Source organism: Chiloscyllium plagiosum, unplaced genomic scaffold (assembly GCF_037043375.1).
Source record: "Chiloscyllium plagiosum isolate Xiang-an unplaced genomic scaffold, Cpla_swu_hap1 HiC_scaffold_27, whole genome shotgun sequence".
Taxonomy (NCBI): Eukaryota; Metazoa; Chordata; class Chondrichthyes; order Orectolobiformes; family Hemiscylliidae; genus Chiloscyllium; species Chiloscyllium plagiosum.
Window position 1 is genome coordinate 42,487,407 of NW_028270165.1, and position 15,403 is coordinate 42,502,809.

The 15,403-nt window shown below is 45.4% G+C and overlaps 1 protein-coding gene and 1 long non-coding RNA gene across 2 annotated transcripts in view; one reads left to right on the forward strand and one right to left on the reverse strand.

Moving 5' to 3' along the window:
* Positions 1-11,705, forward strand: part of LOC148143775 (uncharacterized) — a 29,752-nt gene extending 18,047 nt beyond the window's left edge. Inside the window, exon 3 of the long non-coding RNA XR_015751315.1 lies at positions 10,439-11,705. This is a non-coding gene — a long non-coding RNA (uncharacterized LOC148143775). The remainder of the gene's footprint in view (positions 1-10,438) is intronic.
* The window catches only part of LOC148143774 (uncharacterized), a 167,576-nt gene that overhangs the window by 47,676 nt on the left and 104,497 nt on the right, over positions 1-15,403 (reverse strand). The gene's annotated exons all lie outside the window — the stretch shown is intronic.

Genomic DNA, 15,403 nt, shown 5'->3' on the forward strand with positions numbered 1-15,403 from the left:
GAGTGGTGTTGAAAATCACAGCAGGTCAGGCAGCATCCAAGGAGCAGGAAAATCGATGTTTCAGGCAAAAGCCTCGAATGCTGCTTGACCGGCTGTGCTTTTCCAGCACCACTCTAATCTTGACTCTAATCTCCTGCATCTGCAGTGCTCATTTTCGCCCATTCACCCCTTCCAGCCTGTCCTGAGCGGTGGCCTGACTGCGTTTATTTCAGTGAAAGAATCAGACAGATTTCAGCAGCTCTTTTAAAAAACTTGAACACGCTTTCTGGCTTTAACGATGTTTCTGAAGATATCATTTTAGGTTTAGGGTGTAGGTTTGATATCCAGACGTTTCATCACCTGGCTAGGTAACATCTTCAGTGGCGACGCCAAGTGAAGCGAAGCTGTTGTCTCCTGCTTTCTATTTATTTCTTTCTCCTGGATGGGGTTCCTGGGGTTTGTGGTGATGTCATTTCCTGTTCGTTTTCTGAGAGGCTGATAGATGGTATCTCAGTCTATGTGTTTGTTTATGGCGTTGAGGTTGGAGTGCCAGGCCTCTAGGAATTCTCTGGCAAGTCTTTGCTTAGCCTGCCCCAGGATAGATGTGTTGTCCCAGTCGAAATGATGTTTTTTTTCATCCATGTATGGGCTACGAGGCCTGGCACTCCAAGCACAACACCATAAACAAACACATAGATCTACATGCCATCTATCAACCCCTCAGAAAACGAACAGGAAATGACATCACCACATACCCCAGGAACCCCATCCAGGAGAAAGATATAAATAGAAAGCAGGAGACACAGCTTCGCTTCACTTGGAGGTCGCCACTGATGATGTTACCTAGCCAGGTGATGAAACGTCTGGATATCAAACCTACAGCCCAGCGAGCAAACCTACACCCTAAACCTCAACCTGACTACAAACCTTGCAAAAATCATTTTAGGTATTCTCAATTTTGAAGATCAGCCATTTCTCACCCCTCCCAACTCCCAGGTAGAGTCATTACTATCCATTATCTCTCTCTCTCTCTCTCTGTTCTTTGAAGGGCTTGATACAGCGGTCAAAGATGGTTCGAGGCTTGAGAAAGGACGGGTGTGATGGGGGCTGGGGAGAATAGAGACCAAAAGGATGGGGGACAGAGAGAGAGAGAAAATGGCAGTCAGAGGGTGGGGGTAGAGAGAGAGAATGAGTGGGGTTGATAGATTGAGTGGGGAAGAGAGAGTGGGCGTAGCGGAGAGGTGGGGAAGGGCAGGGTGTTACTAGGCACACAGATACATAAGATGGCAACTGAGCCATCAGTTGGCCAACTTGACACACAAGATGGCCGCTGGATCACAATATGGAGAGAAACAGCAGAGCAGATACAGACACTGCCTGGGGCCATCAGAATGCCAGCACAATCGACTCACAACCCAGGTGATTAGTTTAAGGCGGGTGGGGGAGAGAATACACATGAGTAATGAACACTGCCCGCCGTAGTGTCTGGGTCCAGCCAACACCTCTTATAGAAGTGTCAGCGGAGCAGGTAAGGGCTGTTTGGCAGGGGCTGCTTGAAGGCTCGGTGACGTTTGTTTAACGGTTTAAATTTGAAAGTTTTTTTTAAAAAGCGCGAAGCGGATCTGGAAGTTGGTGTAGCGTAAGCTTACCTGGGTAGGTTTCTTTCCCTATAAAAGCATGCAGGAGAGGAACCCGAGGCACTACAGAGGTGCCTAACCTAATAATAAGAACCGTTGTGGTAAGTAGGTAAGTGCTGCATTTTGCTTGTTCTATTCTTGGACCTAGTTTGTTTTTAAAAGGTTACTTTTAGAGGGATGGCAGTGAAGGCAGTGCAATGTTCCTCTTGCAACATGTTTGAGGTGAGGGATGCCATGGTCGTCCCTGCTGATTACTCTTGCAGGAAGTGCACCCATCTCCAGCTCCTCCAAGACCATGTTAGGGAACTGGAGCTGGAGTTGGATGAACTTAGGATCATTCGGGAGGCAGAGGGGGTCATAGATCGGAGCTTTAGGGAAGTAGTAACTCCAAAGATTGCAAACAGATGGGTGACAGTGAGGGGGACAGGGAAGAAGCAGCCAGTGCAGGGACCCCTGCGGCCGTTCCCCTCAAGAACAAGTATACCATTTTGGATACTTGTGGGGGGGGGCGACTTACCAGGGGTAAGCAATGGGGTTCAGGCCTCTGGCATAGAGCCTGTCCCCGTTGCTCAGAAGGGAAGGGTGGAGAAGAGCAGAGCAATAGTTCGGGGCACAGATAGGCGGTTCTGTGGGGGCGAGAGAGACTCACGTTTGGTATGTTGCCTCCCAGGTGCAAGGGTACGTGACGTCTCTGATCGTGTTTTCCGGGTCCTTCAGGGGGAGGGGGAGCAGCCTGAAGTCGTGGTCCACATTGGCACAAACGACATAGGTAGGAAGAGGGTTGAGGATGTTAGGCAGGCTTTCAGGGAGCTAGGTTGGAAGCTCAGAGTTAGAACAAACAGAGTTGTTGTCTCTGGTTTGTTACCCGTGCCACGTGATAGAGAGTCGAGGAATAAGAAGAGAGAACAGTTAAATGCGTGGCTACAGGGATGGTGCAGGAGGGAGGGATTCCGGTATCTGGATAACTGGGGTTCTTTCTGGGGAAGGTGGGACCTCTATAAACAGGATGGTCTACACCTGAACCTGAGGGGCACCAGTATCCTTGGGGGAAGGTTTGCTAGTGCTCTTCAGGGGGGTTTAAACTAATTCTACAGGGGCATGGGAACCTAGACTGTAGCTTTAGGGTGCAGGACCTGGAGTGTAGGGAGGTTAGGAACATGGCATCAATCTCAAAGGAGGGTGCCTGTAAACAGGAAAGTGGCTTGAAGTGTGTATACTTCAATGCAAGAAGTATATGAAATAAGGTAGGTGAACTTGCAGCATGGATTGGTACCTGGGATTTCGATGTTGTGGCTATTACGGAGACATGGGTAGAACAGGGACAGGATTGGCTGTTGCAGGTTCCAGGGTTTAAATGTTTTAGTAGGGTCAGAGGTGGGGGTAAAAGAGGGGGAGGTGTGGCATTGCTTGTCAAAGATAGTATTACAGCGGTGGAAAGGACGATGGATGAAGACTCGCCATCTGAGGTAGTTTGGGCTGAGGTTAGGAATAGGAAAGGTGAGGTCACCCTGTTAGGAGTTTTCTACAGGCCTCCTAATAGTCCTAGAGACGTAGAAGAAAGGATTGATTCAGGAGAAGAGTGAAAGTAATAGGGTGGTTGTTATGGGGGACTTTAACTTTCCAGATATTGACTGGGAAAGCTATAGCTCGAGTTCGTTAGATGGGTTGGTGTTTGTCCAATGTGTGCAGGAGGGTTTCCTGACACAATATGTAGACAGGCCAACAAGAGGTGAGGCCATACTGGATTTGGTTCTGGGTAACGAACCAGGCCAGGTGTTAGAATTGGAGGTAGGTGAGCACTTTGGGGACAGTGACCACAATTCGGTGACTTTTACTCTAGTGATGGAGAGGGATAAGTGTGCACTGCAGGGCAAGAGTTTTAGCTGAGGGCAGAGAAATTATGATATGGTGAGGCACGACTTAGGATGCGTGGCTTGGAAAAGTAGGCTTCAAGGGAAGGGCGCAATTGATATGTGGAGCTTGTTCAAGGAGCAACTATTGAGTGTTCTTGATAAGTATGTACCTGTCAGGCAGAGAGGAAAGGGTCGTGTGAGGGAACCGTGGTTTAATAAGGAATTGGAATCCCTTGTTAAAGGGAAGAGGGCGGCCTATGTAAAGATGAGGTGTGAAGGTTTAGTTGGGGCGATTGATAGTTATAAGGTAGCCAGGAAGGATCTGAAGAGAGAGCTAAAAGCAGCAAGGAGGGGACATGAAAAGTTCTTAGTTGGTAGGATTAGGGAAAACCCAAAGTCTTTCTATAGGTATGTCAGGAATAAAAGAATGACTAGAGTAGGAATAGGTCCAGTCAAGGATAGTAGTGGGAAGTTGCGTGTGGAGGCTGAAGAGATTGGGGAAGACACTGAATGAATACTTTTCGTCAGTATTCACTCAGGAACAGGACATTATTGCCGATGTGAATACTGAGTCACAATTAATTAGAATGGATGGCTTTGAGGTATGTAGGGAAGAGGTGTTGGAAATCCTGGAAAGGGTGAAATTAGATAAGTCCCCTGGGCCTGATGGCATTTATCCTAGGATTCTCTGGGAAGCAAGGGAGGAGATTGCAGAGCCATTGGCCTTGATTTTTATGTCCTCAGTGTCTACAGGAATAGTGCCAGAAGACTGGAGGATAGCAAATGTGGTTCCCTTGTTCAAGAAGGGGAGTAGGGATAACCCTAGTAACTATAGGCCGGCGAGTCTCACTTCTGTTGTGGGCAAAAGTCTTAGAGAGAATTGTAAGGGATAGGATTTATGAACATCTGGATAGGAATAATGTGATCAAGGATAGTCAGCATGGTTTTGTGAAGGGTAGGTCGTGCCTCACAAACCTTATTGGATTCTTTGAGAAGGTGAATAAGGAGGTGGACGAGGCTAAAGCCGTAGATGTGGTGTATATGGATTTTAGTAAGGCGTTTGATAAGGTTCCCCATGCTAGGCTACTGCAAAAAATACGGAGGTATGGCATTGAGGGTGAGTTGGAGGTTTGGATTAGGAATTGGCTGGCTCGAAGAAGACAGAGGGTAGTAGTTGATGGAAAAGGTTCATCTTGGAGTGCAGTTACTAGCGGTGTTCCGCAAGGATCTGTTTTGGGACCATTGCTGTTTGTCATTTTTATAAATGACCTGGAGGAGGGGCTAGAAGGTTGGGTGAGCAAGTTTGCGGATGATACGAAAGTTGGTGGAGTTGTTGACAGTGAGGAAGGATGTGGCAGGTTGCAGCGGGATATCGATAAGCTGCAGAGCTGGGAAGAAAAGTGGCAAATGGAGTTCAATGTGGGTAAGTGTGAAGTGATTCACTTTAGTAAGAGTAACAAGAAGATGGGGTACTGGGCTAATGGTTGGATACTTGGTAGTGTGGATGAGCAGAGGGATCTTGGTGTCCATGTACACAGATCTCTGAAAGTTGCCATCCAGGTAAATAGTGCTGTGAAGAAGGCATATGGCGTACTGGCTTTTATTGGTAGAGGAATTGAGTTCCGGAGTCCTGAGGTCATGTTGCAGATGTATAAGACTCTGGTGCGGCCGCATCTGGAGTATTGTGTGCAGTTTTGGTCGCCATACTATAGGAAGGATGTGGAGGCACTGGAACGGGTGCAAAGGAGGTTTACCAGGATGTTGCCTGGTATGGTAGGAAGTTCGTATGAGGAAAGGCTGAGGCACTTGGGGCTGTTTTCATTGCAGAAAAGAAGGTTTAGGAGTGACTTGATAGAGGTGTACAAGATGATTAGGGGTTTAGATAGGGTTGACCATGAGAACCTTGTTCCACGTATGGAGTCAGCTATTACGAGGGGGCATAGCTTTAAATTAAGGGGTGGTAGGTATAGGACAGATGTTAGGGGTAGGTTCTTTACTCAGTGAGTCGTGAGTTCATGGAATGCCCTGCTAGTAGCAGTGGTGGACTCTCCCTCTTTATGGGCATTTAAACGGGCATTGGATAGGCATATGGAGGATAGTGGGCTAGTGTAGGTTAGGAGGGGTTGGATCGGCGCAACATCGAGGGCCAAAGGGCCTGTACTGCACTGTATTTTTCTACGTTCAATGTCTTTGGGATGGATCCAAAACTTACTTCGTTAATGATTGAAAATACTTTGACCTCTGGAACTGTCTGCCAGAGAGGATGTTGGAGTCAGATTCAATTATGGATCATTAAACTGAAAAGGAAAGCAAGGTACTGTAGTGGATGTCAGAATATGAGTTTCCTGATTGGGACTGTTCACTTGCTCCTGTTACCATTTCAGGTTGCTAACTTTTCGTTAGCATCCTGCACATGTTGGGAATTTTTCTCCTTTCTAGTATCTCAGTGACAAATCTAGTTTATGAATTGTTCCTATGATATCTCATGAGCGGGTTTATGATATTTACAGTGTTGTGGGTCACAGTGTGTCCAAGTGTGGAAAAACAAACTGTTCATCTTAAATATTTGATTTTAAACAATGGAAATAAAATTAATGTTTGGAAAACACAACTTGCTGTGTAGTAAGATCATCAGAAATAGGAATGGGAGTAAGTAATTGACCGTTGAGATGCTCTGTCTTTCATTTATCTAAATTCTCTTTCCTGCACTTGTTTTTTCATGACTTCACCTGCTGAAGTGACTACACTCCAAAAGCTTGTGATTTCAACATAAGAGCATAAGAACTAAGAGCAAGAGTCGGCCTTCCAGCCCTTCGAGTCTGCTCCACCACTCAATAAGATCATGACTAATCTTTTTGTGGACTATGCTGCACTTACCTGCGTTTTCACCATATCCCTTAATTATTTTATTTTTCAAAAACGTATCTACTGCTTCGAGTGATTGCTGAAGTAATGTCAAATCCTTCCCTGGGCAAGGAATTCCATAGATTAACAACGCTCTGGGTGAAGAAGTTTCTTCTCAGTTCAGTTTTAAACCTGCTTCCTCTAATCTTGAGGCTTTTATCCTAGTCTCACCTACCAATGCAACATCATACTTCTATTTCTTTCATAATTTAATATATTTCTGTAAGATCCCCTCCAAACAAACCTGCTGGACTATAACCTGGTGTCATGTGACTTATGACTAAAAAATTTGTTATTACGCATCCTCATAGCAGTGGGATTTCAGGGCTCGAAGATAGGGACACTACCACTGCGCCTTAAAAAAAAACCTCTGCAGCAAATAGGCCTTCTTCTAGTGAATGAATGGGGAGAGGTTTCTTCTCAACATGGGATACAAATATTATACCCTCAGAGCCCTTTACACTAAATTGAGCCCTCTTCAGTTGAATGAATGGATGTGGAGGTGCCACAGTTGAATTGGTTGATAACGTTAAAAATCACATCTTTCCCCTGAATATGTGACACTACCGCTATAGCCCCACAGTCCGTTGCAGTAAATTGGGTCATCTGCTGTTGAATGAATGAATGGGAATGAAAAGGGTGGATACACTGACGTGATTGTGAAATTCTCCACCAATCCCAAAGCTTGTGGTCGGTACCGACTAATCGGAGAGAGATATTGCAGAGGGTGGGACCAACACGACGCGCAAAGCCAGCCGCCATTGGTCAGGTGGAGTAAGGTGCGCTCTGATTGGAGGGGACGCGAATGACGCGCGTCACTGAAGGAGGAGACGGAATGAAGAAGAAAAACAAAGATGGCGGCGCGAGGCTGCGGTTTTCTCATCGACTCAGCGGGCGGTTTCTGACGGAGGGAGGGGGGCAGACAGGCATCGTTTACCTCAGAAAATACCTTTAAAATACATTTCAAATTAAAGCCAGAACTTTTCAAACAAAAGTTGTGAAGAAAAGGAGACAGTCCCCGGTGGGGTTTATTGTTTATTTTTGTATAATTCCCGGGGCCCGGGAAGGGGGAGGTGACAGTTATCGGGTGAACGAGAAAACAAATTAAAAATGTCAGCGGTGGAGGAGAGAGAGCCGGCGCCCGCGGCTTCTTCGGCGGCGGCCGGAGCCCAGGAGCTCAACAACCCCCCGGAGCTGGAGGAAGGTCCGAGCTCCAAGAAGCGGGGGGTCCGGCTGGAGGCTGGATTTGCTCAAGGCTTGTATCTATTAACTTATTTAAATGGTACCTACTGTATGGGGCTATGGTTTACATTAAAACCGGAGGATCATGTCAGAGTGTTTGTTTATATTAAGCAGTTGTAGTTGGTAAAATACACTCCCTGGAGGAGCACCTTCTATGATGTTGCATTTCTTGCCTTCTGCCCTTCCCCCATTTGTTATCTCTCATCTTGATTTTACTTTTTATTTGGTCAAATTTAATTTCATATTAATGAGAGTTGGTGTTCACTGTGTGTTATTAATTTGTTTGTTGAATTACTGTAAGAAAAAAAATAATGGTGTCATGTCATTTCTGATGTCAGAGTTTGACATTGAATGTGCAGATGTGAATACCAATAAGTTGTGAAAATAAATCAAGAACTTGTGGTTCTAACAAAAAAAGCAGTTCACTGATATTAATGGCATTGTCTCATTTGAGGATGATGATTTGAATCTGACCAACAAACCGTTTCATGTAGTCACCCAATTTAATTAAAATTTTCTTTAACTTAATTAAAGAAAATAACCCTGGCAGGCTAAAATTTGTACAATTTGTTTATAAGATTTATTTATATGTCCCTTGCTCTCGATGTGGTCTCTGCCACATTGGGGAGACTGGACGCCAACTTGCAGAACATTTCAGGGAACAGCTCTGGGACGCCAAAACGAAACGACCCCACCGCCTTGTGGCTGAACGCTTTAACTCACCCTCCCAATCCGTCAAGGACACGCAAGTACACTGCTGCCTTCCCCTCCATGCTCCAGCTACCTGACGCTTGGAGGAAGAACATCTTGTCTTCTGCCTTGGGACCCACCAACTACATAGGATCAATGTAGATTTCACCAGTTTCCTTATTTCCCCTCCCCTCCCCCCACACCACACACCTTGTCCCAGATCCAGAGTTGAAAAATGTGGTGCTGGAAAAATGCCTCGAGGCCATGCCTATAGGAATTCCCTGGCTGTTCTCTGGCATGGCACTCATCCACAGATTCTATCAACAAACACATTTACCTGGACCCAATATACCGGCCACTGCAGCGGACAGTTGGAACTGACAACCGGAAGCGGCAGAGTCAAACCACTATAAATGCTGGAGGAAACATCACAGAAGCGCTTCACAAGAGGCTCCCAAGCACTCAGGATGTCCCCTAGACAGGAGATGAAACGTCTGCAACAAAAATTCCCAGCTCGGCGAACAGAACCACAACAATGAGCACCCGAGCTACAAATCTTCTCTCAAACTTTGAATTGAGCATAGGAGTTGGGACATCCTGTTGCAACTGTCACACGAACCACACAACACAAGGCGTGGTCCTTCTCTGACTTACCATCCCTTGGAATATCGGGGGGAAGACACCCCTTTAATTGTAACATTCAGGAAATATGCCTTATTTCAACAAAAATGTGCTGTGCTCACAGATGTTTGGACAGAGAAAGGGAGTTGCAGTCTGGAGTGAAGCTCAACCTTCATTCAGAAAGAGAGGAGCAGCAGTAGCTTCAGAAGCTCACCGTCCAACTTGCGCATTCAGACAATAGGGGTGCTCTTCTGGGCAAAATCTGGGAATGAAGCAATGTCTCCCCCTTTCCATTCCTTATCCTGGGAGGGAGAGAGAAAGGGGGAAGCACTGTTCACTTGCAACAACGGGAGGCAGTATGAATACAAGCAGGGAGCAGACTCTGCAAAAGTCAGTTTCAGTCGGCTTCTTCTGAAATATTGTGTGCAATCCTGGTCTCCCTCCTATAGGCAGGATGTTGTGAAACTTGAAAGGATTCAGAGAAGAGTCACAAGGCTGTTGCCAGGGTAGGAGGGTTTGAACCACAAGGAGAGGCTGAATAAGATGGGGCTGTTTTCCCTAGAGCATCGCAGGCTGAGTGTGTGTTTTTTAAAGAGGTTTATAAAAACTTGAGTGTGGATGGGGTGAATAGACAAGGTCTTTTCCCTGGGATAGGGGGAGTGCGGAACTAGAGGGCATAGGTTTAGGGCGAGAGGGGGAAAATTTAAAAGGGACCTTGCAGTCAACCTTTTTTTTGCAGAGGGTGAAGCGTGTATGGAATGAGCTGCGGAGGAAGTGGTGGAGGCATCTGGATGGTTATATGCAAAGGAAGGGTTTAGAGGGATATGGACCAAGTGATGGCAAATGGAACTAGACTAATTTTGGATATCCGGTCGGCATGGACAAGTTAGATTGAAGGATCTGTTTCTGTGCTTTATGTCTCTGACTGTACGATTGGTGAAAAGCGTTGGCATTCGTCGAAACATTTATGCAACAGAAAATTATAAGAGGGTAAAGATAAGCCTCACGTCATTGATCCATGAATCCTGGTGTAGTATGGATGTATTTCCAGTAATAGAGTCAGTATGGCATGGAAGGAGTTCAAAACGACGGCTTCTTTTACAAAAAGTCACACTTAAAACTTAAATCTGAGTCTTCTGGAAATGTAAGACAACCGTGCGTTAATATAAGACAGCTAAGTCTGGGGTATATATTACATATTTAATGGAATGTTTATGGCTCTAAAAGCCTGATTTGCAATGTTTCTGGGCTCATAATATTGCACTGCAGAATATTGTATATCTTCAGTAAGAACGTCAATACCGCATAATAGATGTCCATTCAGCAACTTGAGTGAACTCTTCGTGGAGTATGCAATCCACCACATTACCCTGCTGTATACATTTACGTATAGATCAGCACAAAGATCTTGGGTATTAAGAGAGGAAAGAATGATCCACAGAAACTAGAAATGTGTGTTCTGATTTTCTATTATGGACTGACAGCAATGACCTTTGCAATCTCTTTCCACAGGAATATTACAAGAGAAGAATTTGGAGGCAGAAATCTCAGACCAAACATCACATCGAAGTCTGACAACCGCTTGATTCACCAGGACTTGGATATAGATGGCCTTGAAAACAAAGGGGAGAAGGTCTGTCTGCTTAGTTAGGTTTTAAACGTCAGTGTGACTGGAAACTCAGAATCTCACATACCCACACATCAGAGTAGTGACTGGAACATGTTTTACAGACTGAATGAGAGTCCTCCAATTATCAGAGGCTTCACCAGTAACACCACACCTATGCTGTAAGTGTGAGCGAGTTTCAACTGATTGTTGAACCTGGAGAAATACGAGGACACCTGCACCATGGAGAAATCATGAAAATGCAGGGAGTGTAGGAACGGTTTCCCTTCCCCGCCTGCCCGATATTCATCAGCATTTATATACCGGGCAGCGGCCATTCACCTGCATTCAGCACAGGAAAGGCTTCACTCAGTCACATCACCTCCTGGTCCACATTGGGGAGAAACTGCTCATCTGCCCTGTATGCTGAAGCAGATGAAGGACATTTTTTTTTATCCTGAATGGAGCATACTGCAGGTATACCTGAAATAGATACATTTGTCTCTATCCCATTGAGTCTCCAGCACAGGGCCAGTCTGGGATTCTCAATTGGTGTCTCAGTGTTTATTCTGCACCTGAGCCTACATCCACCCCTCTTCATTGCTCCCCCATCTCCCCTCCATCAGCATAAAGGTATCCCCCACTTTTCGAAAGTTCACTTTACACTACTTCACTTTTACAAAAGACCTACATTAATACCTGTTCTCACAAACCGAAAGAAATCCGAAGAGGATTGTCGCTTTTACAAAGAAAGGCATAATATAAATTAATTCATGGTAATTGCTTCTTCGCTTTAGGCCATTTCGGCTTATGAAAGGAACACTCTACTTTCAAATAGTGGGGGAAAGCTGTATCAATACAATACAGCACAGTCACAGGCCCTTCTCACTTGCTTTAGGCACACAGACCCCCTCAAGCCTGTGCTAATTCTTAATTCTTACTTAGACCTGCTATTTATTGCCCATGTGTGGCTTCTGTTCCTCTATTCACCTCCCCTTCATGCGTCTATCAAGATACACCTTAAACGTTGTTAAGGTGCCTGCTTCCATTACCTCCACTGGCAGTGCGTTCCAGAAACCCACCACCCCTCTGTGTAAATTCCCCACCCCCACCACTTTCCCCCCAAACAGTCCTTGAACCTCTTTTAGTTGAACTTTCTACTTTGGAGGGAAAAAAACGCCTCTGACTATCATAGAATCCCTCCAGCGTGGAAACAGACCATTTCGCCCAACAAGTCAACACTGGCCCTCTAAAGATTAACACATAGAGACTCGTTTTCTTACCCCCATTATCTACATTTACTCCTGACTAATGCACCGAACTTACACATCCCTGAACATTGGGGCAATTTACACACAGACAATCCAACTTATCCTGCCTCTCCCTGGACGCTATGGGTAATTTAGCATTGCTAATCCACCCTAACCTATACAAGTTTGGATTGTAGGAGGAAGCCCGAGCACCCGGAGGAAGCCCACACAGACACGGGAGGTGGGGTGCAGGGACAATGTGCCAACTCCACACAGATAGTTGCCTGAGACTAAAATCGAACGCAGGTCTCTGGCACTGTGAGGCGTCAGTGCGAACCACTGAGCTACCCTGCCACCCCTGTCCAGCCAATCTGTGTATCTCAGCATTTTGTCGAGGTCTCCTCTCAGCCTCTGTTTTTCCAAAGAAAACAATCCAGGTTTATGCCTCCTCTGCTCGTAACGAGAGCCCTCCAGACTAGGCAATGTCCTGGTGAACCTTGCCTGTACCCTCTACCAGAGCACCCACATCCTTCCAGAAGCACCGTGACCAGAACTGCACACAATATTACGAATGTGGCCAGAATAAACAGCTGTAACGTAACTCTTACACTCAAGGAAGCGTGCTGTGTGCCTTCTTGATCACCGTAGCCACCTGCATTACCACTTCCACGGATCTATATGCCCAGGTCCCTCTGTATGCCAGTGCTCCTATGTGTTCTGCCATTTATCATACAATTCTTATCTTTCCTTTGTCTCTATCGAGCTTCACCTTGACTGTCTTTCTCTCTTCATCCCTTTTTTCCCCCCTCCTCACCCTTCCACACATCAGCATATCATAAGACCATAGGAGTAGAAATTAGGCCATTCAGCCCATTGAGTCTGCTTCGCCATTCAATCATGGCTGATACGTTTCTCAACCCCATTCTCCCCGTAACCCTTGAATCCCTTGATACTCAAGAACCTATCTATCTCAGTCTTAAATATATTCAGTAACTTGGCCTCTGCAGCCTTCTGTGGCGGTAAATTCCATAGACTCACTACACTCTGGCTTAAGAAGTTTCTCTTCCCTCTGTTCTAAAGGGTCTTCCCTTGACGTGAAGGCTGAGCCCTCAGGTTCTCGTCTCTCCTCCGAATGGAAACATCTTCCCAACATCCACGCCGTTCATTATTCTGTAGGTTTCAATTAGATCCCCTCTCATCCTTCTGAACTACATGATGTATAAACCTAGAATCCTCTAATGTTCTTCATATGTTAAATTTTTCATTCCTGGATCATTCTTGTGAACCTCCTCTGAACATGTTCCAGGGCCAGTACATCCTTCCTGAGATGTGGGGACCAAATCTACCTACAGTACTCTAATTGTGGGCTGACCGGAGCCTTACAGAGCCTCAGAAGTACATCCGTGCATTTATATTCAAGTCTGATCAAAATAAATGCCTTCATTGGATTTGCCTCCCCAACTACTGACTCAACCTGCAAGTTTACCTTGAGAGAATCCTGGAGTAGAACTCCATAGTCTCTTTGCACATCAGATTTCTGAATTTTCTCCCCATAATTCTTCTGTTCCAGAGAAGCAGCAGAGATTTCCAGACACCTCGATTGTTTTCAGGGATACCAAAGGATCTTGGGAATTGCCAGTATCTCGGTCCTGTAAACTGCAGAACTTTCCAAATTCCCTGAGTCAGCAGGAATTCTTTCTGGACCAAGAAACAAAAGGTCCACTGAGAAACTGCTACATCAGAAGACCTCAGAGGCAGAAATTAGGCCATTCAGCCCATTGAATGGCGGAGCTGACTCAATCATTCTTAAGTATCAAGGGTTACGGGGAGAATTGGGTTGAGAAACGTATCAGCCATGATTAAATAGTGGAGCAGACTCAATGGGCTGAATGGCCTAATTTCTGATAGTTAACCATCCCTGGGAAGAAGTACGCAAAATAACTAGCTGCTTCTTGGGACAGATGAGCTAAGTGTTTAATAAGCTCATGACAAAAGGGCAATTAAGTTTGTCTGTGGAAGGAAGGCCCTGACGTAAAGGGTTTTTTTGCAGGAAAGGCTGTATCAAACAAACCACTAACCCTCGAGGATAAGAAGGTAAGCTACAGACCGGAGATCTCCAGAAGTGTGGGGATGTGGTGTTAGAATCTAAAGAAGCATCACACCACAGATTTGAAAGCGAGGAATCTCCACCAGAATTCAACCTCAGAAAGATGCAGTAGCAGTACTTGGAAGAAGAATGCTGCACTGAATCCCTGGACACTTCCAGAGACAGATACTGTTGGGGGAAACTCAGTTAAATTCTGCCATCAATTGGGTGATAGCCAAGTTGTGAGTGAGGTTGAACTTGGTTACTTGAGTTTTATTTTTGGTTGCTACATACAATAAAGTGTTAATCATTGTTTCAGCAGTTAATTGTGTGCAGTTTCTGAGTTAAGAGCCAAATTAAGGCGATTCACCCACAACCACAGTGAGAGGCTGGGATTCATGTTGACTCCATTGCATTCAGCAGTACATCACGTCAATACTCTTATAAAGCGAAGGCTGACAGCACCACCTTTCTCAAACAGAAACACCCAGAGGACCGTGTCGCCCAATAATCTGTAAAATTAGCATTAAAAGTGGTGTAACCTGCTCTAGTGAGAAGAATAAATCCCCAATGCTTTAAAATCAACAATCAGCAATTTATTTATCCAACTCTCACGGTGAACAAATGAACAAAACTATTAACAAACTGGATACAGGCCAGGAGCAGATGGGTGGCACTAGTTTCGTTGGGGATCATGGACTGGTTGGTCTGAAGGGTCTGTTTCCAGGCAGCATGACTCCATAGCACGGAATGAATGGGGATCCATCCCAAAGATGATAAAGGTTTCAAGCACCATCTGTAGACTCCTTCCAGATAACTGAAGGCAGTGGGGCACTGTGAGGGTCAGTAGATCAGTCAGCCAGCCAGTTCTCTCCAGGAGACTTGTCTCTCAAGAAAGGAAGTGGTTTCCTGCCCCATCAGCCAGATTATCCAGTTGGATTAGGTCCTATATTTCCAACAAAATAGGTCAACAGGGCAGTGTCTATAACAAATATGTTATTAAACTTGGAAGCGTGCTGAAGACATATACAAGGATGTTACCAGGATTCAAGGGTCTGTGTAAAAGGGAGAGGTTGGACAAGCTAAGATATTTTTATTTAGAGCATTAGAGACTGAGAGAGGCCCTTAGAGAAGTGAAGAGATCGTAGAGGGTGAATGCTCTCAGACTTTTACCCTGGGGTTGGGGAAGTGAGGGCTAGAGGGCATCAGTTTAAGATTAGAGGAAAAAGAATAAAAGGGAATGTGAGGGGCAATGTTTCTTTTTACGCAGACGGTGGTACACATATGGAATGAAATGCCAGCGGAAGTGGTTGAGGTGGGTCAATTAACAACATTTAAAAGGCATTTGGAGAAATACGTGGAGAGGAAAGGTATGGAAGGAAATGGACCAAGTGCAGGGAAATGGGCTTAGTGTTGATGGACATGTTGGACCGAAGAGCCTGTCTCCTGCTGTAGGACTCTATGATTCGCATCTCTTTATCGGTACGACAGTTTTGAGTTTCCAAATGAACATCTCACAATCAGGCCAAATAAAA